Here is a 27,736-nt window from a genome sequence, read left to right as displayed (position 1 = left end):
CCGAATCAGAAGACAGGTGATTTGGGTGCCTGATCCAGTCACATGAGTCATTTACCAGTAAGTCTGAGTGAGAAGTCAGTGATGGAGGAAGCCTGAGATTGGAAACATGAGAAGAGTCCAGAGGAGGACTGTGCTGAAGGGAATGCAGGCAGCTTCTGGGAGCTGACCAACTTTGAGGAAACTGACATCAGTTCTGTAGCCACAGGGAGCTACACTCAGCCAGGAAGAGGCCCCAGCTCCAGGTGGGAACCAGCCCACTGACTCCTGCACATGTGAGCCTTTCCCCTAGAGAACCAACTATCCTGTGTCCAGATCTCTTCCTGATAAGTGCTGCTGTTTAAGCCCTAGGTTGTGGGCACTTATTGTTCAGCAGTAGAGAAACAAAGCCTAGGTGGACATTGGAGGTGGTGCTTGCAGACTCAGCCCAGCAGCACAGAGTGCAAATGGGGCTGGGAGATAGATCACAAAGCCAAGTGATGACTGTGCCTTGTTGTTGTGTTTTTAAAGAACTAGCCAGTCATCTCAGAGATTTTTTATAATTAATCAAATTTCCCTACTTACGAGAAGTGCCACCTTTATCGCAATAACTTATTGTTCATGCTTGCCCTTTTAGAGTGTTTGGATACAATCCATCTTATGGCTATTTTTCTGTTTCTATAAAAAGGTCATGTTATAATCCATATTATGCCCCCTCCCCAAACTCTCTTTCACTCCTCTGTACTTCCAAATGAGCGTTCGAGTCCCTCTAAAAACCTAGTTGGATTTTGGTTGGCCTCCCATTAAAATTATCCATTTACGTTGGGAGGAAGGGTCTTCCAATTCAGAGACATGCCAGGGCTGTCTGCCCATGTTCCATCCAGTGAAGTTTTATAGTTTTCTGGTATAACCTTACACAATCCTTATTCAAGTTATTCCTGATCATTTTATATTTTTATTTCTAATGTAATTATTATATAAAGATATTTTTTTCATCTTTAGTTTATAATCTGCCATCAGTAAACTATGTCGTGTTGAGTCACATAAGTCAGGATGTATTATGTAGAGAATCATATTACCACAAATAACTTTAATGCCACCCTTTTTAGTATCTATAATTACAGTTATCTTTAACTGCTCGGCCTGCATTTTTTAAAAGAAACTTTGAGCTGCAGCCTGTCTTGTCCACATCTGGCCAGCCTTTCATCTCCTCCCTGCCTTGAGGCTGTGGACACAACTTATGCATGACCTGCCAATTTTTAAAGTCAATGAATTATTGACTATTCTTATGTTCCTTTCTGAAAAACCTCTCTTTCTGTGGCTATTGCCACATCAGCCCAGCCCTCTCTGCCCTTGGGAATGCTCCTTTTCTGATTCCACACACATTTTTTTTCTTGTCCACCATTAAATGGTGCAGTGTCTGAAAGCTCCGTTATTCTGCCTATTCTCCTGGGCCTTCTGCTGGCAGGGATGTGGATGTGGGAACCTCTCTCCCACCAATCCTCCCACAGTGTCTTATTGGGTACACAGCAGGAGCCTGACCCTGGAACCTGCTCCTGTCCTGCAGGGCCCCACCAGCTCTCCAGCCCTGTTTCTTTGCCTCCCCTCCCCTCCCCTCACATCTCAGCATAGCCCAGGGTCCTCAGTATCCTCTGAGAACCTCCTCATGCACTCAGGAGCTCGGCCTGCAAGCAAACTATGCAAAGGCGGCTACAGATGAGGAAGACAAAGGAAAACCTATTCCTAAGAAGAAAATGAAGCAGAGACTGCACCAAAGCCATGGAGGAGGAAATTCCTGGCCAGTGTCCACAGAGGGGCCCTGCCTCCCTCAGCCCCACCAACTCCCCTCAGCTCCAGGAATGAGAAGTAGGACAGGGAGGGCCGCTTCATAACTTCACTGGCAAACATAGGATGAGGTTTTGGAAGGCTGATTAGCATGCTAGAGGGCCCTCAGATGCTGCTGGGTTGGGGGGGGGGGGGGGGGGAGGGCTGTAGCCAGATTGTGGCTTCCACCTGGGAGAATAGCCTGGCAGTGTCCAGGTAAATGGAGGACTATCATGTTCTCAGGACCCAGCATTCCCACTCCTTATAATACACATGAGAAAAACCAGGCACATGTGTACAAGGACACACATCTGAGCAAGTTCCTGTGCAAATATTCAGAAATGCCAAGTTTACATGAGACTAGATACAGCAGGACCCCTCTGCCCCCACCAATCCATGGTTTTACTTTCCACTGTTTAAGTTACCCATGGTTACCACAGTCAACCATAGTCCAAACATATTCATTCAATGGAAAATCCCAGAAATTAATAATTCATACATTTTAAATCTCATGCCATTCTGAGCAGCATGTTGAAATCTTACATCGTCCGCTCCATCCTATCTTGGATGTGAATCATCCCTTTGTCCTGCAACTCCACGCTGTATATACTCTCTGTCCATTAGTAGTCTGGATTATTAAATTGACTATATCGCAACTGTATCACAGTGTTTGTGTTCAAGTCACCCTTATTTTACTTAATAACGGCCCCAAAACATAAGAGCAGTGATGCTGGCAACTCCAATCAAGATGCCAAAGAGATACTGTAAAGTGCTTCCCTTAAATGAAAAGGTAAATGCTCTCAATTTCATAAGTAAATAAAAAAGATTGTATGCTGAGGTTGCTGAGATTTATGATAAGAATGACTCTTCTATCTGTGAAATTGTGAGGAAGGAGAAAGATATTCATAATAGTTTTGCTGTTGCACCTTAAACTGCAGAGATTATGGCCACAGTGTGTGGTAAGTGCTTAGTTTAGATAAAAAAGACATTAATTTGTGGGTAGAAGACATGAACCAAAAATGTATTCTGGTTGATGGCAATGTGTTGTTCCAAAAAGTATTAAGTCTTTATGAGGACTTCAGCAAGGGATCCCTTGAAACAGGTGACACCAAGCCATATACTGAAATTAAGGGATGGTCACACAGACTCAGAAATAGGTGCAGACTGAGAAATATAAAAATTGAGAGAGAGAACTTTTATTAGAGAATATTGCTATTATTCTATTTTATTATTAGTTATTATTGTTAATCTCTTATTGTGCCGAATTTATAAATTAACCTTTATCTTAGGTGTATATGTATAGGAGAAAACCTTGTATAGGCAGTGTTTAGTGCTACCCATGGTTTCAACCCCCTGGGGGTCTTTAGTGAGGGCTAGTGTGTATAAATATATCTTCTGTGGAATGAAAAGTTAGATCCACATGCATCTGTACTGTTAAGTCTTGAATGTGAGCAGCAGTGGGACATGTGCAGTGCTATACCATTGCTGCTGGCTTTCTGAGCAGATGGTATGACAGGGCATGTTGTTGGGAACTCATGTACCATGGAGAAGGATGATTGTGCAAGAGGCAATGCCCACTTCTGGTGGAAGGGCCTGGGAGGCACTGGGGCAGAGAAGAGGCTACCGGGCCCTTGTTCTTTAGTGTTTTGTGTTTTATTCATTTAAAAATAAGCTGAAGCAAATATCATTTGTTATCATTTGTTAATCCTTAATATCAGGTACACTGGTTTATCATTTGTTAATTCTTAATATCAGGTACACTGGTTTCTCATTGCTTTAATATCTCTAGGTTTGAAATAGTTCATAGTGAGAAATAAAACCATTTTTCAAATTATAAATCTGATGACCCATCTCATGGAAGGAGGTTTACTAGTATCTTCAAACCTGCTCCCTTACCTGGAGCACATCCTGGCCTTATGTGACCGTGGGCTTGAGGGTTAGGGTTTAGACTGCTCATTGGATTTCACAGGGGATGCGGTCCCTGTCCCTGGACTGAGATGTGCACCATCACCGTGGTAGTGGGTTGAGGAGACGTGACCAAGAACTCCCTGTGGGCCCTCCTCAGCCAGGATTGGGCTGCCCCTCTCCCAAGTCTCCTTTCCCTGGCCTGATAGTATGTGAGTCACTGTGCTGGCTGGACCCTTCTTCCTCACGGTTCAGTCTGGATCTGAAGTTTCTAGAAGATGTCTCTGAGAAGGCTGCCATTGTACCGAGTAGAATACAGCGGCAGAATCGCTTCCTTGTCTTTTCCAGTGTCTAGAGGTTTCCCATACTCCCCAGGTTGTGACCCCTTCCTCTGCCTCCTACCTCAGCAAGGCCGCATGTCTCTCTGATCCTGCATTCATCATCCCTTTTCTCTCTAACTCAGCTCAGAGAGATTCTCCACTCTAAGGTATGCCTGTGATTGGACTGGGCCTACTGAATAATCCAGGATAATCTCCTGTCCTGAGGTCTGTGAACTTAATCACATCTGCAAAGTCCCTTTGCCAGGTAAGGTCACATATTCAGAAGTCCCAGGGACTAGGTCAAGGGCATCACTGTGCCTATCATATCTCCTTCTTTACTTGGAACTTAATTGGCTCTACTTTCTCTAGTTTCTTAAGATAGAAACTTATATCATTAATTTTACACTTTTCTAATACAACTCTACATTTTTCTCAGCTCAGCTTTAGCTGTATCCCACAGATACTGATTGTTGTTTTAAAATCATTTTATCAAAAGTTCCAATTTCTCTTACAATTTATTTCCTTGACCTTTGTGTGAGTTAATGTGTTGCTTAATTTTCAAATATTTGCTAAGTTCATGATATCTTTTTATTAGTTGTTTTTTATTTAATTCTATAGTGGCCACAGATATACCTTGTGTGATTCTTTCTAAATTGTGTAATTTTCTGAGATAGTAGAATACTACACTATGCTACTTTTCAGATTGGTTTCTGTCATTTAACATTACAAACTTCATATTCTGTGGTGACTTTTTATAGCTTGATGGCTCATTTCTTTCATTTTTTAAAAATTTTTAATTATTTATTTATTTATTTATTTATTTATTTATTTATTTATTTTTAGAGAGAGAGAGGGGAGGGGAGAGGGAGAGGGATAGAGAGAAACATCAATCGGATGCCTCCTGCATGGCCCCTACTGGGGATCGAGCCTAGAACCTGGGTATATGTCTTGACTGGGAATCAAACCTGTGACCTCTTGGTTTATGGGTAGACACAACCACTGAGCCATACCAGCTGGGCGATGGCTCATCTGTTTTTGTCACCAAACAGTATTCCATTGTCTGGATGAACTACAGGTTTTACTTTAAAAAAAAAAAAAAAAAAATGTATTCTAGCACATTTTGTGGGAATAGTTCTAGGAGTTATGAACACCTCTACCATTCAGAGTCTAGACCCTAAAAGGGCAGGTTTCTTGGAGGAGTGGTTTATTATACAAATAAGTAAATGTACAAGTTGGGCCTGAAACATCTGGTTTACACTAAAAGGAAGGCAACTCATAAGACTAATGAGGTAATTTCAAAATCACACATGGGCCGCCTTGAAGGGCTCTGGGTGCCAGAGATATATAACATTGCGAACATCAAAAAAATAGGAGCTGCAGTGGACTGAATTACAGCAAATACATAATAATCCATGAGTCATAATGAATCTGAATCACAAGAATAGAAACGTCATTCTTCTCTGGAGGTTGTTAGGTGAAACCTACACAGTGTTTTAATCATCAATACACAAAAATGAAAGAATCCAGCACACATTTGTCTTTTGCTATGGAGACTGTATTTCAGAACATGAACAAGGTCAAATTTCTACTTATAGACAACTAGAGGCCCGGTCCACAGATTTGTGCACTGGTGGGGTCCCTCGGCCTGGCCTGCACCCTCTCACAATCTGGGACCCCTTGAGGAATGTCAGAGAGCCAGTTTTGGCCCACTCCCCACAGGCCAGGCCTAGGGTCCCCACCAGTGCACAAATCCGTGCACTGGGCCTCTAGTATGCATATAATGTCTTTGGTTAATCTCTTTCCTTCCCTCTTCCCTTTCGCCCCTTCTCTCTGAGATTCATCAATCTGTCCCATGCCTCCATGCCTGTAGTTTCTGCTCCTGCATTGAGTGTCTGCTCCCTGGTGGTCAGTGCATGTCATAGCTACCAGCCAGCCAGTTGGCCGGTTGGCCAGTTGCTTACGTGTTTATATATATAGATTATTATTTCAGAGAGACCACTAGACCTGCTGCCAGCCACAACATAAAGAGAGGGGATGACCCAGGTTCTGTTCTGCCTTGTGCTTTGACCCCATGGGAAGGTCACAGTCCAGCACGAAGGAGGAACTGAACCTGAGTCTGAAGCAAACCTTTAAAACTGCTAGTTTACAGAAACTCAAGGTCAGAGGACATGCCAAGATATCATGAATAGGCTCTCAGCCAAATGTAGAATTTAGAGATTCTAAAATGGCTTGTATGTTCAGTAAATAAAAAGCATATAAAAAGATAAGTGGCAGCTACAGAATAAAATACTAGGTATCATAAGGAAAGTCATTCTGTAAACCAGATTTGGATTATTATTGAACAGAGCAATATAAAAAGATATCTTAGAGACTATTGGAAATTTGAATATAGACTGTTAGGTGACATTAAAGAAATTTTCTTGATTTTGTTATATGTGAGAACTGCATAATAGTTATAAGAAATATTCCTAGATTAAATGCATACCAGAGAATTTCTTGGTGAAATGGCATGCTATTTGAACTTGCCTGCTCTGCTAGCCAGGCGGGACTCAGACTTGCCTCTCAATTCATGTCTGCTCTGCATTCATTCTGGGCCTGGGCTGAAGGGGCAACAGCATACTTCTCTCCTGGAGGGTCACAGGAGCATAAAGGGCAAGCTGCCTGGGAAGGAACTCTTGGGGCCTATGTCCTGCCACCTCTGTCCATTAAGGTCCCACCGTTCCAAACAAGTCATGTGATCTCTTAGGGTCAGAGGTGCTGGAGAGTCACTCCATCACCTGAAGCCATGGTTGTGCTGCGTATAGATTCCTTGGTAGAGGGGGAGTGAGGTGGGGAACAATCATTCAAACTGTCATACATCACAGAAGAAATAAGGACATATGAGGTGACACTAAGTTGAACTCAGGAGAGCACACTTGCACACTTTGATAATCATGTTACATTGTTAGAAATACAATGGGATGTTATGCTAGCAATGCTATGTTCATTTTCCTGTTTATTTCTAATCCATCTGTCCATGCATATTTTGATGCTTGCTCGTCTGTGGAAACATGATCTTTATATCAATAGAAAATAGCCATCCTTGTTTGACTGACTATCATTGCTGCTGATTCATGCATGCTCTCCTCTGTGGGGTTTCTGTTAAAGTAGATTGAACCAAAGCAATCTGGTTTTTATCCTCCCCCATCCCCTCTCTTTTTCTCAATTGTTAATCTACATCATGTCGTCTACTTTCAGAGTGTTTAGATTTTTTTTTTTTTTTAATAACCACTACAAGAGCAAGTGCTGGTAGGTTGTTTATTGCCAGATTGCCTGGATTGACTGAAGACGAACACAAGACTTAAAAAGTAGTCAGCCAGGGGTATCTGGGGATGGGAATTAGGGACTATCTCATGCTCCTTTAAAACACAAGGAAGGAAAAACACAAGATGCAGAGATTGGAAAACAGCCCCTGCTCTGAGCAGAGAGATAATAAGCAGATAGAGAGTGGCTGGGGCTGAGCCCCACAAGGCTTTGTGTGGAGGCTGTGTGATCACTGCCCCTGGGCCTGTGGCCTGACCGTCTGTCCTTCCTAACTCTGCACCACTAACCTTGTAGGTAGCCATTACTCAAGGCAAGTTGCTTCACCTGTCTGGATATCATTTTAGGTAATAACAGCAATTGCTCATTTGAAGAATTAGCATGTATAAAGTGCTTGACACAGTGCCTGGCCTACTGTGAGGCTATTTGCTGTTATCACAGTGTTTCATGCATTGCCAATTAAGCTGGATCCTGTTGAGCTCTAGCACATTTTGCTGGATTACCCCTTACACAAGTAGAGTTATCAGAGAAGCAACTTGGCTAGTTTGCTATGGTAATGCAGAGTTGGGAAAGGCCTTTTTCATCTTGGAAATTATGGGCTGGCTCTACAGGTATGATAGAACTTGAGCTCTCACAGGCCACAATGATCCATGTGCACCTTCCCCTTGCTCACCAACCCACTACACTGGCCCTTGGCTGTTTTCTAACCATCCTCACACTGAGGCCTCACATTGACTATTCCTTTGCCTGAAATGCTATTCTCCCTCCATTAGTTACACCCTTACCTTTACTTAAATGTCACCTGTTCAGCAAGGCCAAGCCTGAAGGTCCTGTTGATCACCTACAACCCCCAATCGCAAGCATGCATGTGCACACATACATGCAGACACATACACATACCCACACACACTCCCTTACTCCTGCTCACCCTTTTCCTTTATCAATGGACCTGTCACCTGCTTTCTCAGGTGTGCAGTCTACCTTTGAAGACAGTCTCTGGGGGCAGAGCCTATCAGTGTGTTTGTTGGTGAACCTGACCCAGCCTAGAACCAGGACCTGGAACAAAGCGTGCTTGATCTGTCTGCTGAGGGAACCTGTTGAATGTGAGATCACACTTCAATTTTCCCAGCTTTATTAGAATTACTCCTAAAATCAATTCTGATTCTGAAGTGACTCATTACCTTCACTATGTTTCTAACCTGAAGAGAATGACCTGTGGCCAGTGAAAGTATTAACATTCTGTACAAATGAACAGTAACATCACCACACACTCCAGGTTGCATCACTGAAGGAACAGGACGTTCTTTCTCATTTCACTACCAATGACCCTGTTAAAGGAAACAAACAGCTGAGAAGCAGGTCTGCATCCAAAAGGTATAAATACCAGCAGGTGACATTCTCCCTGACAGGAGGTTAATGGGAGCCAGGGTGCAATTCAGGGTTAAGAACTTCAAAAGAAGTGGTCAAGCTAAGGGAGCAACCAGAAGTGAGGACCTCAGTCAGGGTGGGAGAAGGGAGGGTCAAGATCTGGGCTGAGGTGGGTCAACCAACAGGCACTGAGGTTGGGTGCAGGCAGGGCACAGGTGGACAAAGCAGACCAGGAGAAGCAGGGGTCACAGGTGAGTCATTGTCTGCAATAGGATGGGGCCAGGCAGGCAGGTCACCAGCGGGGTAGATGAGAGTACCTGGGAGTGTCTCCTTCTCCCGGCCTGTGGACGCCTGTCCTGCCAGCCCACCTGCTTCCCCCGAGGGTGAGGACACTGTCCATCTACCAAAAAGCAAGGGAAAAGTGTCATGTTACCTGATGAACTCAGCAAGGCCAATGTTATGGCACACCTCAAAATCCCACTCGGCCCCATTCCTTATCATTCTCACATTCTGCGGGTCACAGAACACCTGGTATACTTGACATTTGGTTTGTGGCCATTAGCAGTTGTCAAACACAATTCCATAGGTCACGGTGCTGCTCCCTAGTGTGTGCCCGATTGTGTGCTCCTGTCCACACCATATGTGGATGCTCCCACTGTATCCCAAGGTACCCCCTCTGCCTCTCTCTGATCTATTCAAAAAACCTTTACCCTTTCCTAATAGCCAGTGTACCTGGGGCTGCACCTCAAAGTTTCAACTGCTCAGTGTGGCTTCTGACTTACAACACACTTGGAACAGGATGCTTCCTTGGTTACAGCAGAAATGCATTTTTAAAAATCTGGCCAACACATTTGGAAGATTTCAGAGGTGCCCAGAGTGCTGTGGATCCCAGCCAAGTACCACTGTCTACTTCAATGCAGCAAAGTGACTAAGGAGGAGGTCCTGCCTGTCACCTCCTTGGGAGGTCTTCCCTGAGATTCCATGTGCAGTAACCCAGTGCCACCAACCCCAACTCTCCTGGGGAGTGGCCTGAGTCTCAGAAGACTCCTCAATAGAATTCAGGTGGCAAGTACACACTTCCAAAAAACTCAGATGAACTATCACGATATAGTCAATATCTTACTCATATCTAAAGAACTATATTCCAGAAATAGGCACTGGATTATAAAAGACATGCCAAATCCCTAAAAGAGGAAGAAACAAACAATTCTTGAGCAGTTTATTATTTACAAGCACTTCCATTATTATTCTCTTACATCTAATACTTGCCAGATTAGGAAGCAGGTATAATTATCACCACTTTTACAGAGGAGGGATAATGCTCAGAGAGGGAACATACTTGACAGGGTTGTGAGGAAGGAAGATCCTGCTCCATCGCTCCATTGGTGCACTGTAGCCTCTGGGGCATGCCCCTGTGCAAGGAGCAGGACAGATAAAATTCCTTCCAAGGTTGAGGGTAAATCCAGGACATGTTGCTATTTACAGCATTTTAATGACTGTAATTCTGTGTCCCTTCTATGTAGTAGCAGTAATATGCCAAAACATTCTCTGCTCTGCATGCTCCCAAAGTGGTGTGTGAATTTCTCAGTGATTAACAGTAACAAACCATGAGTCTGGATAAGCGTGGCAATACGCATATATTCTTTTAACAATAAATTAACAATAAAAATTCTTGCTGGTGGTTTTCATAACTCTTCAAAACTATAGATATTTAAATATAGAGTAAAAATATAAATAAACAAAGCAAAGTCAGATTCCTACTTTGCTGAGCTCACAGTTACGGTCACCATCTCTGTGAGTCCATCCAGGATATTCTTTCTGCGTGGGGGTGGGGGTAAACACACATACATGCCTACTCTACATCTGGCACAGTACCTTCATAAATCTTAGTATTTTCTTGAATAAGCACATTTCGAGGTACCTCAGCATAAGAAGTAAAATATTGAACATTTTTAATTTCAGAAAAGTTAACCAAAATCTTCCCCATGTAGGTCTCTGCAAATTATACCCTATCAAATTCAAGAGTGCTCTCTCTCTCTAGCCACTCATTGCCTATATGATTCACTGTTCACATTCTGATATCTGACAAAGTGAGAGGTGAAATGATACCTCATCAGTTTACCTGTTCAAAAATTTAAGCTCTTGTTTATGTTCACTAAACATCTGGACCTTGTGTGTGTGGAGGGCCTGCTCATGGCCATTGTCCACAAAGCATAATAGCTGATGACTCACTATGAATGGCGCACAGGAATTACCACATTACTCCCTTCCGACTGCCCAGTGTGAGTCCTTATTAGCTATTTTTGGTTCTTTTTCTGATAATTTCTATGTGATGTTCTTAAATGCCTCTGCATTGGTCAATTGGTCTGAAACAGCATAAAGCAAATGTCCCCTCTGCCTGCTCACCCCTCATCATCCTCTTCCATCACTGCCATGTATGGTCCCCTCTGCCTGCTCACCCCTCATCATCCTCTTCCATCACTGCCATGTATGCCACTGTTGTTTCTTGTGAGGTCTTCGACATGGACATCCATACTCCCTGTACATCATGCACATGGGGTCTCCATCAGGCTTTCTGTCACCTTTTACCCCCTTACTCCATGGCTTTGAATGGAATTTGGTCCCATCTTCAATGAGGTCTTTCAGCAAGGGCGTGTGAGCATCACTTTCTCCTAAGTCCTCACATGTTTGAAAATATATTATTGAGAAATTTTTTTTCTTTCCTAAAGATTTTGTATACTTTGATACACTTTTATCTAGTGTGAAAATCACTGTGAAAACATCTGGGGTCCATAGACATAAATAGAAAAATGGGTAAAACTGAAAAAAAGCACTTCACAAAAGAAATCCAAGTGGCCAATAAGCACATGAAAAGGTACTCAAGTCTCATTAGTAATCAAAGATATGCAAATTTAAAACAGAAATAGATGTAAATACACATGCACTAGACTGCCTAAAATATAACAGTCTGGCAATTCCTTGCCAAGTGCTGGCAAGGACAAGGAGTAATGGGAACTCTTAAATGCCTTCCCATCACTTTGGCTGTTATTTTGTTCTGAAAACCTTTCTACTCTACAAGAGAACAATGTATCCACTGATTGTAATGGAAAATTATGATGTGTTCAATCCCAACCAAAGATAATCAAACAATATATACCAATTACACAGTGAAAGCAGCCAGGCATGGCTCAGTTGTTGAGCATCGACCTATGAACCAGGAGGTCATGGTTCGACTACCAGTCAGAGCATATGTCGGGTTGTGGGCTCAATTGCCACTTTGGGGAGTGCTGGAGGCAGCCAATCAATGACTTTTGTCATTGATGTTTCTATCTCTCCCTCTCTCTTCTTCTCTGAAATCTATAAAACTATATTTTTAAAAAATAATATGAAAAGCAGCAGCAGCATCACCCAATTATATTTAGTAACTTGACTGGTGAATATGAAAAAAAAAAACTACTTTATTAAAAAAACAAGCACAGTAAAAGCAAACTTATAAAGTAATAAATAATTTAAAAGCAAAAAAACACAATTTGCATTTGCACAAAATGCGATATAAGGAAAGTGGGACAGTATACCTCAGAAGAGGAAGATGGGACTTATCAGAGGTCCGGCTAGAGGAGAATGGTGCAAGAGAGTCACTATTTGAAAGGCACATTCTTATATCTTCTTCATTACACTGAGTGGCCAGATTATTATGATCTCTGAATGCAAAATAATCTGGCCACTCAGAGTATGTATGTGTGTGTATAGATAGATAGATAGATAGATATAGATATAGATATATAGATATAGATATAGATATAGATATAGATATAGATATAGATATAGATATAGATATAGATATAGATATAGATATAGATATAGATATAGATATATATTAGAGGCCCAGTGCATAGGTGAGGTCCAGCTAGACTGGCAAGGTAGAAGGGATATGGGGGGTTGGCCAGCCTGCCTGCTGGTCGAACTCCTGGTCAAGGGGACAATTTGTATATTAGCCTTTTATTATATAGGATATACAGAGAGTGGCAGATTATTCTGGGTTCAGAAATCGTAATAATCTGGCCACTCAAGTGTATTTTCTTCACCAATTTATACGCCTTTTTAAGGCTCATGGTTATTATGCACCGAGTGCATTTACTGAGTTGCAGCACAGCATAACATCATTATGACAAGATGATGGCACATGGAAACAGATTCACAACAGAACAAGGCGTGATGGGAGATGCAACCCTTATGGTATCTTTCACAAAATGCACACATGAACCTGTTTGGTGTTCATCCAAACACTGTATACAATGACATTCGTTCTATATTCTTTTGGTGGGAAAGGTTATATCAAGAAATTGATGTATGTCCCTTTATTAACCATAAGACCATAATTTATTTAGTTAGTTTAATTTTGGGGGTAAAAAGGTCATTGTATGGAGGGGGGGAAGATGGTACTCTAAAATTTGGTACAGTTTTGAAAAGCAATTGTGGAGAAAAGTAGCTGCCTGAGTAATCACTATGTCTATATTTTGCTGGTCTAAGTACAAACTATGAAAAAAACAGAACAGATGAGCTAGCAAAGCAGATAAGCCGGGGAGCGGGCCTCCACTTGGAAAGGCATGGCCACGAGACACGTGCCAGATGCAGACTGTGGCTCCTGGGAAAGCGCTCAGCCACCTGGAAATCCGGTTGCTTTTCAGATTGCCTTTGTCTCTAGTGTCAATAATGATGTGCCTAGATGTGAGAAGAGTATTTCTTGTTTGTTTCCTTGCTTTTTTACTTATGCATGTAAGTTTAGTCTGTTTCATGAGTCTAGCATGAAAAGAATCTAGCATGGAAAGACAGCTTGGGTGTCTTTCAATGCTTTGGAAAGATCTATGGCCTTTATCTATTCAAATATTTTTGAATGTCCTCCCCACTCCCAGAAACTCATTCTATTACAATAGACCTTTTGACTGTCCACAGGACACCACTTTCTATTTTGTATTCTCTATTCTTTTCTCTTGTGCTTCAGTACAGATACATTGCATTGAACTGTTGCCCAGTCACTCAGCCTGCTTTCCGTTGTATCCAGTCTTCTGTCCAGTGAATTATTCATTTTTGATCCTATATTTTTCAATTATATGTATATATGTTTCATTTTATAGATTACTAGGGGCCCAATGCACAAATTTGTGCACCTTGAAAGGAACTGTGAGCTGCAAGGCTGTGGAAGGCACTGGGGTGGATCTCGGCCCATCATCCGCGTCCCCACCCAGCCCCTCCTGCTGCCATGGCTCCTGGTCCCCTATCTGCCAGCAGCACCATTCTCGCTGCCACTGCTTCCACACGCTGACAGTGCTGGCCCTGCTCACACCTGCTGAAGGCACAGAGTGATTGTGGCTGGTGCCAGCAGTGGGTCTGATCACCCCTCAGGAGCAGGGGAAGTAAAGAAGCCCTCAGGAGTGATCAGAGCCGGCAGCCGCCGCTTGCACCCACTGATGGTACCAAGTGATCGGGACCAGTGCCGGGCACCAGCAGTGGGTGCGAGCAGCAGCTCTGGCATTGGCTGCAGGTCCAAGTGGGACAGCGCTGGCAGTGGATGCAAGTAGTGACTCTGGCACCAGCAGTGGGTATGAGCAGGGCTGTCACTGGCAACGGGTGCAAGCTGTGGCTGCTGGCCGCGATCTCACCTCAAGAGCAGGGGAAGGCCGAAACCGGTTTGGCTCAGTGGTAAAGCGTCGGTCTGCAGACTGAAAGGTCCCAGGTTCGATTCTGGTCAAGGGCATGTACATTGGTTGCGGGCACATTCCCGGTAGGGGGTGTGCAAGAGGCAGCTGGTCGATGTTTCTCTCTCATCGACGTTTCTAGCTCTCTATCTCTCTCCCTTCCTCTCTGTAAAGAAAATCAATAAAATATATTAAAAAAAAAAAAAAAAAAAGAGCAGGGGGAGGTGGAGAAGCCCAGAGGGTCAATTAGGGCCAGTAGCCGCAGCTCGCACCCGCTGAAGGCACCGAGTAATCAGGGCCAGTGCTGGGCACTGGGCGCAGGCAGTGGGTGCTAGTGGCAGCTCTGGCCCCCTGGCAGGTGCGAGCACCGGGCGGGACCTTGATGCACAGGAGCAAAGAATTTTCAGTTACCACTAGAGGCTTGCCCATTGACAGTGACCATGCCCCGCCTTGGTCTGGTGCCCTGCTCACCTGCTCCACCATCCTGCCGCAGCTGATGCCCATCATGTTCCATGCACACTCCCTGGTGGTCAGCACATGTCAGAGCGACTGGATGTTCGGTTGTTTGGTCTATTTGCATATTAGCCTTTTATTATATAGGATAATTCACTCTAGACCCCTTAGTTCTACCATGGGTTTTAGTTATATTGCATACAGCCCTGCTCTCTTCCCTGCTCTTGGTCTTGCCTCCCCTTTCCCACCCACCTACCCATCCACACACTCTGCAGAGCCACCTAAGGGCTTGTGAATTGGACAGTTTTATAGGACTGGTGTGCTGGGTTTTCCCAATTCTTATTGCTCTGCACTGACTCTGGCTTAAGTGGGTAGATGATATACTAATAATTGTTGTTATTATGGGAACTCTTTTCCAGTGACACGACCCCCACCCTTTATTCAGGACAATATGCTGCTCAGAAAGCATGCAAAACTGAAATTTACTTTTTAGTCACCTACACACTACACTGTTAAGTTTGCAATCAACCCAAACCTCTAAGTGTTCATTGAATACTCACCAAATTTTAATGAATTCGCTCAACATGTCACACCTATGGGACCCTGTGTGGAATTTTAGGTAGCCCGCCATCCTGACCTCAAGACATATCATCTATTGGACATAAGCATAGGAAAAGCTTAATGTTACAAAGTCCAAAGCCTGATTCAAGTCAACAAGAACAGCAGTGTAATAAGGAAGGTGCAATTCTGTTGAGGACAGTGATGTAGACTCCTGCTGAGGGAGACGGAAAAAGCAAGCACTGTGAGGTAGGACCCAAGGGCTGGTAGAAAAAAGGCTGATGACCCAAAACAAGTATTTCCCTCTCCATCTCCTAAACTGCCCCTGAGTCCTGCAAAGAAATCAGAAACAAAAACCACTTATAGCCACAAATGTGGAAGTCTTTCTGCAAGCTTCAATGTGACAGCAGGGATGACTGGGAGCCTTAAAGACCCACGAAGACCTTCCAGAAAGGCTCTGGAGGGAGTGGTGGGGGCACTGGCCCCAACCAAATGTGGTGCCATGTAAGAGCCAGAGGTTATGCAGCTTCCTCTCAACACCCTAACCGAGCTGCTGGTTTCTAAAGTGACATGAGGCCTGGTCCAAGTGAGCTGTCTGCCACCCAGCTCAAAGTCCAAGGCCCTAAGAGAAATGAGGCCTTGCATTGTATGTCTACACACTTCAGGGCCTAGGTAGGACCAGTATCGGCTTCTCTTTCAGGGAGGAGCAAACAAAGAAACACAGAAGCCATGAAAACATCCTGCCACATAAAGAAGACACAAAACCACAGCAGGAGATAGAAGAACATATGTTCAGAAATATATACAAAAAGAAACATGAGTGGTTTCAGTCAGCAGCCTGCCATGTGCTTTCAGAAGAGAAAGAAAACAAAAATTCACAAAACAAGAGATTAAAAAACTAAACTGGCCATCTTAAAGAAAGGGAAATAATATCACAAAACAAAGTTAGAATTTAAAACAGCTTTAGACAAAGTGAAGTCCAGACAAACTGTAAAAGAAACGTAGATCTTTGGGACCTAAAGAACTTGTGTCACCAAGGGTGACACACAGCCAGGCCAACCTGCATTCTGATTGGGCACTAGTATTTTCTAGCATTATAGAGAAGTTACTGAATTTAGCTCAATGCCATTTCCCTCTCTATTGATGAAAATGCATAGTTACCTTGGGAGGCAGCTAAAAGGATGGGAGTGAGGTACACCCTGGAGATCCATGCCAGCCCTCAGTTCACAAAGGGAATGGTGGTCTCAACAGGCCCTTTGAATGCAGTTTGAGCCTGCAGGCACACCCACATCTTCTAAAATAGGTCATACTGTCACCTGGACTCCAGCCCAGGGTTGGGAGGGCATCTCCCTCCCACCTCCAGAGGAGCAGGTCTTGGCCCAGCTGGCGTGGCTAAGTGGCTGAGTGTCGACCTATGACCCAGAGGAGCAGGTCTTCCTTACAGCACTCTCTCAATGGTGGAAACACTTTCGCTGGATTCAAATCACAGAAGAGATGCAGAAGAACACTGTGGGAAAAGGCCTCAGGGGCCCTGAAACTCAGCTGGGCCAAGGCAGTGAGTGAAATCAAGAAATGAAGGAAGTGAGGATGAAGGATGGTGGGAGACTGTGACAATCCAGGCATGCTTGGGCCTGTGGTGATGTCATCAAAAACCTAGAATGCTGGTACTAGTGACAAGTTCCCTGAACTTGAGAGGCAAGCAGAGGCCTGCTTTCTGGAACAGCCCACTGCTCACATAGGACAATGTAGTGGTATTCTCACACCTGGGTCAGAGGGCAGTGGTGGAGAGGAGCAAACGATGGAGCAGGGAGTGATGGGTGGCCGGGTTCACACCAGTGACTTCCACTGTTTCTGTCCTCTGGGCAATGGAATGAAAGTTCCCAGGAGTTATACTATCTACTTCTGTGCAATGAACACATTAAACAGAAGTGTTTTGAGTGGTCTTCAATGTTTCCTTTGCTAAATAAATTTAAATCTCCACAACTTATAAAGAAAAGTCATGCTGATATACTAAATCCTATTGAATTACCAGGAAACTATCACACAAAATGTGATAATGATATACTGGGAAATCTGAATAAGTCTCCCTTCAGATGTATTTGCTTTACCACCCATAGAAACCATGATTAAGTCCCACAGTCTGATGCTAAGTAACAAGAATTCTGCTAATGATTTTCACTGTGTAATTGAAATGCCTTCAGCAATTTACTGTCAGTAAAAGCAAAGCCAAGTAACACCACATCTAAAAGTGAGCATTTCCAATGGCAGAAATCATCTTTTTAAGGGTTTTTGCTGGGGAACATGAGGGTGCCTCTGAGGGGAAAGACAGCAACAGCTCTCAAAAGGACTCAACCTCTACCAGGGCCACCACACAGAGGGTGGCCCCATGGCCTAGGGGTCTCCCTTTAAAGAAGTTAGAAGACAATTCCACCAGGGTGAGTGTCAGGGAGAAGTTTGAAGACAGAAGTTGGCACATCCTGCCAAGCAAGGGCACAAGAGTGGCTTTGGCCAACCTGGGTAGGGAGGGGGACTGAAAACTACAAGCACATTATCAAACACAATCCCCAGAATTCATTAAACTCCCTAATACTCTGTGTCTTCCTTCACATTGTTCATCTCTTAGAGGACTCTTCCCTCTCCTGCTCTGGAAAAGGCCCAGCATGGACATCCTTCATCTCTGAGCACATCATTGCCCCATCTCATTGCTCTGGTTGGGGAGTACCCAGCCAGGGACCTGCATGCATGCCAGGGAGCAAGAGCCTGGTGGCAGACACCCAAGGATGGAGCCAACACAGACCTGCTTCTGTTACCAGAGGGCTGTCTTACTTATCTTGTGCATGTCCCTCCGCCTCCTCACACCTCAGATCCTTCACTTATTAAAATGGGAATAGAAGAGTGCCAGCTTGGGAAGGTAAAATGGTACAGCTGCTATACAAAGAGTCTGGTGGTTTGTCAATAAGTTAAACATATAATTACCATGTAACCCAACTGTTCCACTCATAGGGATGTGCCCAAAATAAGTGGAAACAGATGTTCAAACAAAACTTATACAAGAATATTTATGGCAGCATTATCCACAATGCCAGAAAGTGGGGGGAAATTCTAATGTCTATTAATGAATGAATAAACAAATTGTGGTGTCTCTATACAATGGAATATTATTCAACCATAAAAATGAAATTGTGATACATGCTACAATAAGGAAAGCCCAAAAAAAACATGCTAAGTGAAAGAAGCCAGATACCAAAGGCCACATACTGCATAATTCTGTTTATGTACTACATGGAAAACAGGCAAAAATCAGAGGAAGATTGTAGACTGGAATGGCCAGGGCTGGAGGAGCAGGGTTGTATGAGGTTTAATAAGTATGATGTTTTATTTTGGGATTATAATGATGTTTCAGAACTCGATAGATGTGGTGATGGTACAACATTATGATAGTACTCATTGCCACTGAATTGTACATTTTTAAACGGTTAATTTTATGTAATGTGAATTACACTTCAATTAAAAAAATTATAAGTGGCTACCTCAGAGTTGCAGTTAGAAACAAAAGGGAGCGCGCTCGCATGTATCTAGATGACTAATGACAGATGATAATGAATGTGTGTGTGAGTTTGTATATATTTTGATGTACATATAAAAACAGGCAGTCCTCGGGTTATATCAGACTCTACATACGTCGTTTTATCGTTATGTCGCCATCTCCCATTTATTTATTTTTAAAAAGTTCTATCATTTAGACATATATACATCTGTGCTTTATGTTTTTTATTATTTATTTACCACAAAAGTCAGAAATTGTTATTTTTCTTTTAAATTATTTTACTGTTTCACTTCATTACTGCTGTGTATGTGCTCCATGTGAGTGTCGTAGGTGCTTATGTAGGTGGGTTCCAACTTACAGCAAAATCACATTATGTTGCGCCATAGGTATGATATCTGATGTAACCCAAGGACCTACTGTATAGTTTTTTTTCACTGACACATACATAGTAGTAAGATTCTTCTTGTTTTTAATAGTTATGTGTTGGTATTCTCATTTGCTGAAAAGAAACCCAAAGAGCCAGTTGTTAATAACCCACAAGTTAATAGCCATGAGGCCCAAAGGGGCGAGCAGATTCTTAGGTTGAAGAGAGCCCAGGCAACCACATAATTGTCCCACCTTTTCAATGACCAACAAGTGACCATGACATCTGTTTATATCTGCTGGGGCCTGTCCTCAGACAGGTCAAACACATATTGCTCTCCTAAAAATGCAGCCACTGAGTATATAAAACATGGTGTTTTGGGCAGCTCAGGCACCATACATAATGCCACAGACACGGAGGCTTCAATGGCAGATATTTATTTCTCACTGTTGTGGAGACTGGAAGTCCAAGATCAGAGTGTGGGCATGGTCAGTTCCTGGTGAGGGATCTCTTCCTGACTTGCAAACGGTTGCCTTTTCACGGTGTCCTCCCATGGAGGGACTGCAGTCCTTATGGATTAGAGCCCCACTCTTAGGATCTCATTTACCTTATTTATCTCCTTAAAGGCCCTATTTCCAGATGCAGTCATACTGAAGGGAGAAAGGGGAGGACTTCCATGTGTGACTTTAGGGACATAACTTGTTCCATAGTAAATGGTTTCTGAGAAGGAGGAGAAAACTGATTCCACGATGAGCAACAGGAACAAACACCATCCCCGTAACTTTGGAGAAGTTCAGTGGTCCCCATGGAAGTCCCCACAATACAAGGTTGAAGTTGTGCCTGGACCAGAAGGGCGGGAGTCCTAGGTGACCAGCCTAAAAGTGGGAGTTCCAAGACAGCCCTGGGACAGCAAACAATCAAAGAACCAAATCAGGAAACTGTCCGGGAGCCAAGCACCTCATTGACATCTCCAAGGTCTGACAGGCTACGCCAGCTGCTAACAGGAAAGAAGTCACAACTCTTAAGTGCAGTTGCTGACTCAGGTTTAACCTGAGTATTTCTCCCTATTTATTTATGCTAACTTTATAGTTTATGCTGCTGTTTCTACCAACTTCTTCATTTTAGGAACATAATGTTTCTAAAACAAAAAATCTGGTCAGATCAATTCTTGCTTTATTAGTATACCCATCAAAGGTCCACCCTGGCCTTAGAATGTGGACTGATGCTAGAAGGGTTTCATGAGCCCCAGCCTGGCTCCCCTTTCACCTCTACCCAAAACAGCATCCCAGTAACCCTGGAGCAGTCACCATAGGGTGCAGTCGCTCAGCTCACATGGGCATTGGCTTACACTGCTCTGTCTACCTGGAGTATGCAGTCCACCTCTCACCATCCCCAAAGGACCACTGGCTCTAGTTCCACAACTTAGAAATGAGGGTAGAGCCAGCACTGCATGGCAGCGAATGGGATAGTAAGGTCTGTTCCAGGAGTGGAGTCTGTTGTACACTAATCCATATCCAAACAAAATAAGTTGGCATCAAATTTGCCTTAAAGATAATTAAGATGGTTCCCTCAGAGGTAGCAGAGATTCTCTCAAAGGCCAGGGCCATTCTGGATCAGGGTTGGGGGCACCTATTAGAAGAGTATGTGTGTGTGCTCACACGTGCAGACAAGGAACACACAAGGATCTCCACATACATTTGTGTCAAGTATGGCATATGGAAACTTTTAAATTTCTAATGCTCATCAGCTCACCAAATGCACATAAAATATTAACACAAAATGTTTTTCTTACCCCCCCCCCTTTTTTTTTTTTTAAAGGAACCCTACAGGATGGCAAGAGATGTTCTGGCTGTGTAAGTAGCTACTCTCAGGACCCTGATATCAACCCATATAGGAGATGCTATCACATCTCCCTTTCTGTAACAGAATTCTGGACACTGGCAGGATGTCCATTGGTCAAGGTCACCAGGAAACACCTGAGTAGCTGAGGGGATTGGCCCACGGTTAACCACTAACTAGAAAGGAACTAACAGCAACCACACTCACCTACTCAGCAGTGCCTTGGATATTCTCACCATTCATCTCAACCAGCAACCTGGACAGAGTGCCAAAACGTGGACCAGTCTCACAGCCCCAGGGCATACAGGCAGGCCCATAGAGCACCAAATGTTTCCAGAAGAAGGCATGCATGGAGCCGGGGTAAAGAGGGCACCAGGAGAGCTGCCCCCCCACACACACACTCTACGTACAAGGTCGCTCTACTTGAACCAGGTCAGGCTAAACAAGGCTCAAGAGAGACCCACATATTCCGCCGAAACCGGTTTGGCTCAGCGGTAGAGCGTTGGTCTGTGAACTGAAGGGTCCCAGGTTCGATTCCGGTCAAGGGCATGTACATTGGTTGAGGGCACATCCCCGGTGGGGGGGGTGCAAGAGGCAGCTGGTCGATGTTTCTCTCTCATCGACGTTTCTAGCTCTCTATCTCTCTCCCTTCCTCTCTGTAAAAATCAATAAAATATATTTTTTAAAAAAAGGGAGAGAGAGAGAGAGAGAGAGAGAGAGAGAGAGAGAGAGAGAGAGAGAGAGAGAGAGAGAAAGAGAGAGACCCACATATTCTGTTTGGTAGATGTTCCTATGATGACAGTAGCCCTGGGCAGGGAGGAAGGAGCCACACTGAAGGCACCTTGTGGGCCAGGTTCTGAGCCAGACACCCGAGCTGCCTAATTATTTAAAATAGTCCCCTGCCAGATGAGATCCTTCACTTGGAAAGACTAAACGAGTTGCTCCCAGTCGCATGTGCTCAGTGTAGGACCCCATTCAAACCAGTTCACATTCACTGCAAGGCAGGCCTTGTCCAGACCAAAGTGAACTCAGTGTGAGATGGAGCAGGAAAAATGCCTGCACTTCTGGCTTCTCCCAAACCCAAGCTAGAGAGGCTGCAGCTCTCCAGAGCAGGTGTCCCCTGGAAGGGACCCCAAGGCCTCTCTCAAGGAGCAAGGCAGGTGTAAAAGTAGCAGAAAAGCCCTAAACTAGCTCCAGTCGTTGGCATCCTCAGGGAGCATGTCCTTGCAGTTCCCTGGACTGGGCTTTCCTACTGGCTCCTCCTCTACCCGGAGGCACGTGCCATGTTTTAGAAGGAGGTACTCTGGGCATGCCAGGCTTTACCAAGAGCAGTGAGCAGATGCTATGTCGGGCACACCCTGAGCCTCTACCACCGATCCTTCTCCTTCAGCTCTAAGCCCTTGCTGCATCCTCACCCCCTGTTCCAGTCAAAGGAGCCAAATTCACCAACCTCCTCCCTTCCTAGATGGTTGCATTTCAGGCATGACCCCCTCCACTCCCAGGAAGCTCACATCTGTTTCCACACTTGTAATTATCACTTAGCAAAGAGAACGATGATACCATTCTTTCCCTCACCAGAATGCAGCGCACAGAAAGAAATACTTTAAATCTCACTTTTAGGCTCTGTGTCTATTTAAATTAAAAGCATGAAAACACCCTTGAGTTGGCTGAGTGTATGTGTCCCCCACGTGCACTAACTACATCTGGCTGCCCCCTCCCAGAAAATCCTCTCAGGGCTCCTGTCTGCTGGGTCACATCCAGGTCTACATCCGTGTCCAGTAGAAGCTGCCTGGTGGTCAAGCTACCCCCTCCACAGCTGGGTTTCTGCAGGAGCTTCAAAAAGCAGCCAGATGAATTGAAACAAGCAGAAACAGGGTCAGAACCACCACACTACCCCACATGAGAGGAAGCCAGTATACAGCCAGCTGGTTTTGCTATAGCCCAATAGCATTTGTTAAACTCTGTATTTCAGAAACAATTATTTCTATAAGAAAAAAAAATGGTTGAGGAGACTTATGAGCTAGATTTTCACATTCCTAATAATAAAGCTATTTTTTTACCATAATTTCAATAATGAAAGCTATGTATAGTATTACATACATTATATGATTAGGAGCTAAACTAATTGGTTGATACAAATAAAATCAAGCTTAACTATTGATGAGAAAATCTGAGCAAGGTTAGACCAGACCAAAATGAGCCAGTGACCAGACTAAGGCTTCCAGAAGCATGATAAACAGAGGAGGAAAGAGTGAGTGTCCTATAAGAAGCCACGGGGGGATAAGAAAAGATAGTTGTGTTTGAAAGATGTGTCCCATGCTTGCAGAGCAGTATGTGTAAAACAAATCACATTCCCCCTGGGGCTGACAGGACTGCTGGGGTTGCCATGTAGGAACCTGTGTAGTGGGCAGTGGGTCTGCCCCTCCCACAGCCCTCTGCTACTGTGCCATGAACACACCTAAGCTAAAGATGGCTGAAGCCCAATCACTGTCACCCCCTTCATATCTGGCAATGCCCCTCCTTCCTTCTATTCCTCTTCTATGACAGATTCACATCAAACAGATTCCTTGCAGTTAATTCTGCCACCTGCTACCCATTTGTTTTTCAAATATTTTATGCAGAGAGAGTTTAGGGGAAGAAATGACAGAAGGCCAAAAATGAAAGGAAAACAGTAGCAAACCCACATCCAGACAGCACTCTCTCATGGCTTTCCCACATGCATAACAGTTATTACAGTGCTAACAATAAAGTGCCATCAACCCTGAGTCTGTATCATGAAACCTTGTGTCCAGAGCCCACACAAGGCTTGGTACATGATCAGAGCATAGCAAGAGCTCAATGAATGTGGAATAGATTATCATCCAACTGTCATCTAAGCCAGAAATGGGGAATGTGACTTCACTCAATGACTCAAACTTCAAAACCTCAGCTCTGTAAAATATGCCCCCAATACTAGAAATGCCCTTGTTACCTGAATTGTTTTGCCAGTGAAGCAGCAGGTTAGAGGATGGGCAGATTTAAAACCTGCTGTAGCACTGTCTACCCAAGAGTGACCTAATTTGGTGATTCTAAACTTGCCAAGCTTCTAAGCAATGTCTGTCAAACTCAATAATAAGCGAGAAAGCAAGCATTAAAGAAGTTAGATACATAATGCTTTTTAAATTAAATTGCCTTGACAAAAGCCCATAACAAAAGGAAAGAAGATGAGAATAATCACAAAAGTTATAAGACATAGAAAAGTTCAGTCTCATGCTACCACTTGGAAGGTCTACAACTGGTCTGATTTACAACGATGATGTGGAGACAGATCTCCAGGGCTACTCTTTCACATCAGACCAGAAAACCACTGGAGGAATTCCTCAGTGAAAGTGAGGACTTTTCATGATGTCCACAGATTCTATGGTACTCCTTATTTTCTATAATTCTATGATGAGAATACATCTCTCCTCCCCTAAGAATGGACTACACTTGGTAACACACTTGCAAAGAATACAGTATGCTGGTTTAGTGGGCAGAACATCAGCCCTCAGACTGAAGGGCCTTGGGTTTGATTCTGGTCAAGGGTACATACCTTAGTTGCAGGCTCAATCCCCAGCCCTGGTTAGGGCATGTGCAGGAGGCAACTAATTGATCTGTCTCTCTTACATCAATGTTTGTCTTTATCTCTTCCCCTCCCTGCCTCTCTTTCTAAAAATCAATGGAAAAAAATATCCTCAGGTGAGAATTAACAACAAAAAAGAATACAGTGTGCTGACATCCAAGATTAGAATATGACAAGCATGAGATTCCTCTTTACTCCCTCTCTTACATAACCAGCTTCAAGAGGAATGAGCTGCCATGCCAAAAGGACACTAAAATTGCCCTGGGGGCAAGGCCTAAAGATAGGGAACTAGGTCTTCTGCCCAAAACTACACAGGAAGCCAACTTGGAAGCAGGTCCCCCCGCCCTAGTCAACCTTCAGTTGATGCAGCTCTGGCCAACATCTGCCACTTCATGAGAGACCCCGAGCAGAACCACCCAGATAAGTCACTGCTAAATTCCTGATACACAAAATCTGTGAGATAATACATAGCTGTTGTTTTAAGCCACTGGTAACCGGCAATGAAAGACAATATAGAAAGAGCCAATGGTGTGAGATCCATGGAGAAAGAAGTATAAAGAATAACACAGTCAAGTCTGTGTCAGGAAGTCAAGGAATTTAGTGGGGAAGCAACTAGAGAGAAATCAGATCCTGAGAGCTGAGCAGGGAGCTGCTGCCCAAAGCAACAGCAGGGTTGCTCCATGTGCAATACTGGGCTGCATGTCTGCTCCAGTGAAAGCTGACAGGGGAGTGAGGGAGGACAGCTCCTTGGCAGCCAATGTACTTTTGGAGGCACAGCAGGCACACATTACCACAAGAGGAGCTATCCAGCACACTCTTGCCTGGCCACATGCCCCTCCACTTTCTACCAGTCACCAGAGACAAGCATTCTCAATATGCAAACCTCCTCTGCCAATAAAGAAACAATATTTGAAGAAAACTGATGTGATCAAAGAGACACAACAAACTCAAAATAAGAATGATTATCTGAGAAATTGTAAATCCAACAATAATGATAATATGTATGTTCAAGGTAATGAGTGTGGTATTCCACACTTGAGAAATAAGTAGACACCTCAAGAGGGAAAATACCACCAAAATTAAAAATATAATATGTGAGTAAACAGGTAAATGCACAGCCTAAGACCAAAGAGCAAAGTGGAAAGATGAAGCCAAAGAACTTTCTAGAATGCAGATTGATGGGGGGGGGGGGGGGGAGAGAGATAATGAAAGATACCAAGATGCGGGTAAGTTCCAGAAGGAATAAACACCGAGAACCCAATAAACAATATTTTGATTAAATTTATGAAATCCAAGGATAAATAGAGAGCTCTAAAATTTTAGCATGACAACACTGAACATTGAGGTAGTGGAGTTTTGAGTGAAAATTCTTTCCATGGAACTTTTTAATGTATGTAAACCCATTAATATTTATACAAATTTCTGATATATCTGAATTTATGTACCATTTAATATTGCATTTTCTATTTTGTTGTATTTCTGTTTCTTATGAGTCTCCTTTCTTGCATTCTTAGATTTTCCCCCTCCACTGTTTTATATTTTCTTTTATTTCTACCCTAAACATGATCACATGAAAACCTAACTTATCAAAGTCTGATATCCTTACCCATCCAAGCAACCCCAGGATCTTAAAACCCTGTGACTCTACTCCCTCCCCTATTTTAGTTTTGTTTGTTGTAAATCCTGGAAGACATTTACCTTATTGCTTTAAACATTAAATGTATGTTTGGATTAATTCACATGCATAAAACTTTCTCTGCTTTTAATTTCTTCTTAAATCTCTGTACTTCCATATGCAACAACTTTCTTTTCTCCTGAAATCCCTTAGAAATGCTTTTAATAAAGACGTATAGCTATCAAATTATCTAAATTTTTATTTGCATGAAATGTGTTTATTTTACTCATGTTCCTGAAAGACCTATTCCTGAAGTATAGAATGCTGAGTGATTTCTCTTGTCCTACCACATGGAAGATTTACCCAACTTCCTGTTTCCATTGGTGCAATAAAAAGTTATCTGATAGCTTTAATGTTCCTACATTGAATATTCTTTTTTCTTTCTGTGAAGATCTTTTACTTGTCTTTATTATTCCAAAGGTTCATCATAATATGTCTGAACATATACAAATTTCTCTTCATTTCACTTGCTTGGTATTTGTTAGGGTTTTGAAACTACAATAGTGCCTTTATCAATTCTGGAAAACTGTTAGCCATTATCTCTTCAAGTATTACTGCTACCCCAGTCCTTTCACTTCTTCCAAAATACCAATGAATTCCATTATGCTTTTTCAATCTCTCTCCAAGTCTCTTATTCTCTCTTTCATTGTTAATGTTGCTTTGTCTCTCTGTGCACATTGTGGATAATTACTGTAATTACACACACTCATACACATCAAAAAAAAAAAAAAAAAAAGAAACACCTTACAAGGATGATGAATATGGGAAAGAAGTTAAGTGACAAGAAGTGTAAAGTAAGAAAGTATAAGTAATATCTGACAAGATAAATCATAAAATATTAAAGGAAGCTACTCCAGCAGGAACTTGGATTTACCCAAATAAATAAGGAGTATTATAGCAATTACAGAAATTGAATTCACAGTTTAAAATTGTTCAACAAAAAAAACTCCATACTAACTGGAAAATTCTAATAAACAAGAGAGACAAATACCAATTCTATACAAACTCCTCCTGACACTAAACAAGGAGGGAATACTTCCTCACTCATTTCATGAGGTCAAAATTACCTTAACAGCAAAACCACATAAGCCATTTCAAGGAAAGTAAACTATAGACCCAAATCCCTCATGAATATTCATATCAAAATCCCTAACAAAATCCCTTTTACTATATAATACATCATAACTAAGAAGGATTTGACCCAGTAATGTTAGTTTAACAGTGGAAAATCAACCAATGTAATTTACCATTTTAATAAACTAAAAACTAAAAATCATTATTTTAACAAATGTAGAATTTGACAAAATTCA

At 43.0% G+C, this 27,736-nt stretch overlaps 1 protein-coding gene across 21 annotated transcripts in view; it reads right to left on the bottom strand.

Annotated features, from left to right (window-relative positions):
• PCBP3 (poly(rC) binding protein 3) overlaps nt 1-27,736 on the bottom strand; it is a 184,306-nt gene that overhangs the window by 86,067 nt on the left and 70,503 nt on the right. For 2 of the 21 annotated variants that reach the window (XM_084876132.1, XM_084876136.1), the window contains one exon: nt 9,011-9,093. The exons of the other annotated variants lie outside the window; for them this stretch is intronic. The gene's annotated coding sequence lies outside the window, so the exon portion shown is untranslated. The remainder of the gene's footprint in view (nt 1-9,010; nt 9,094-27,736) is intronic. 21 annotated transcript variants of the gene reach the window in all.

The sequence above is a fragment of the Pipistrellus hanaki genome (assembly GCF_964339955.1).
Source record: "Pipistrellus hanaki genome assembly, chromosome: 2".
NCBI classification, from domain to species: Eukaryota; Metazoa; Chordata; class Mammalia; order Chiroptera; family Vespertilionidae; genus Pipistrellus; species Pipistrellus hanaki.
The sequence above is the reverse complement of the archived record's forward strand: the minus strand, read 5'-3'. Positions and strand labels throughout refer to the sequence as shown.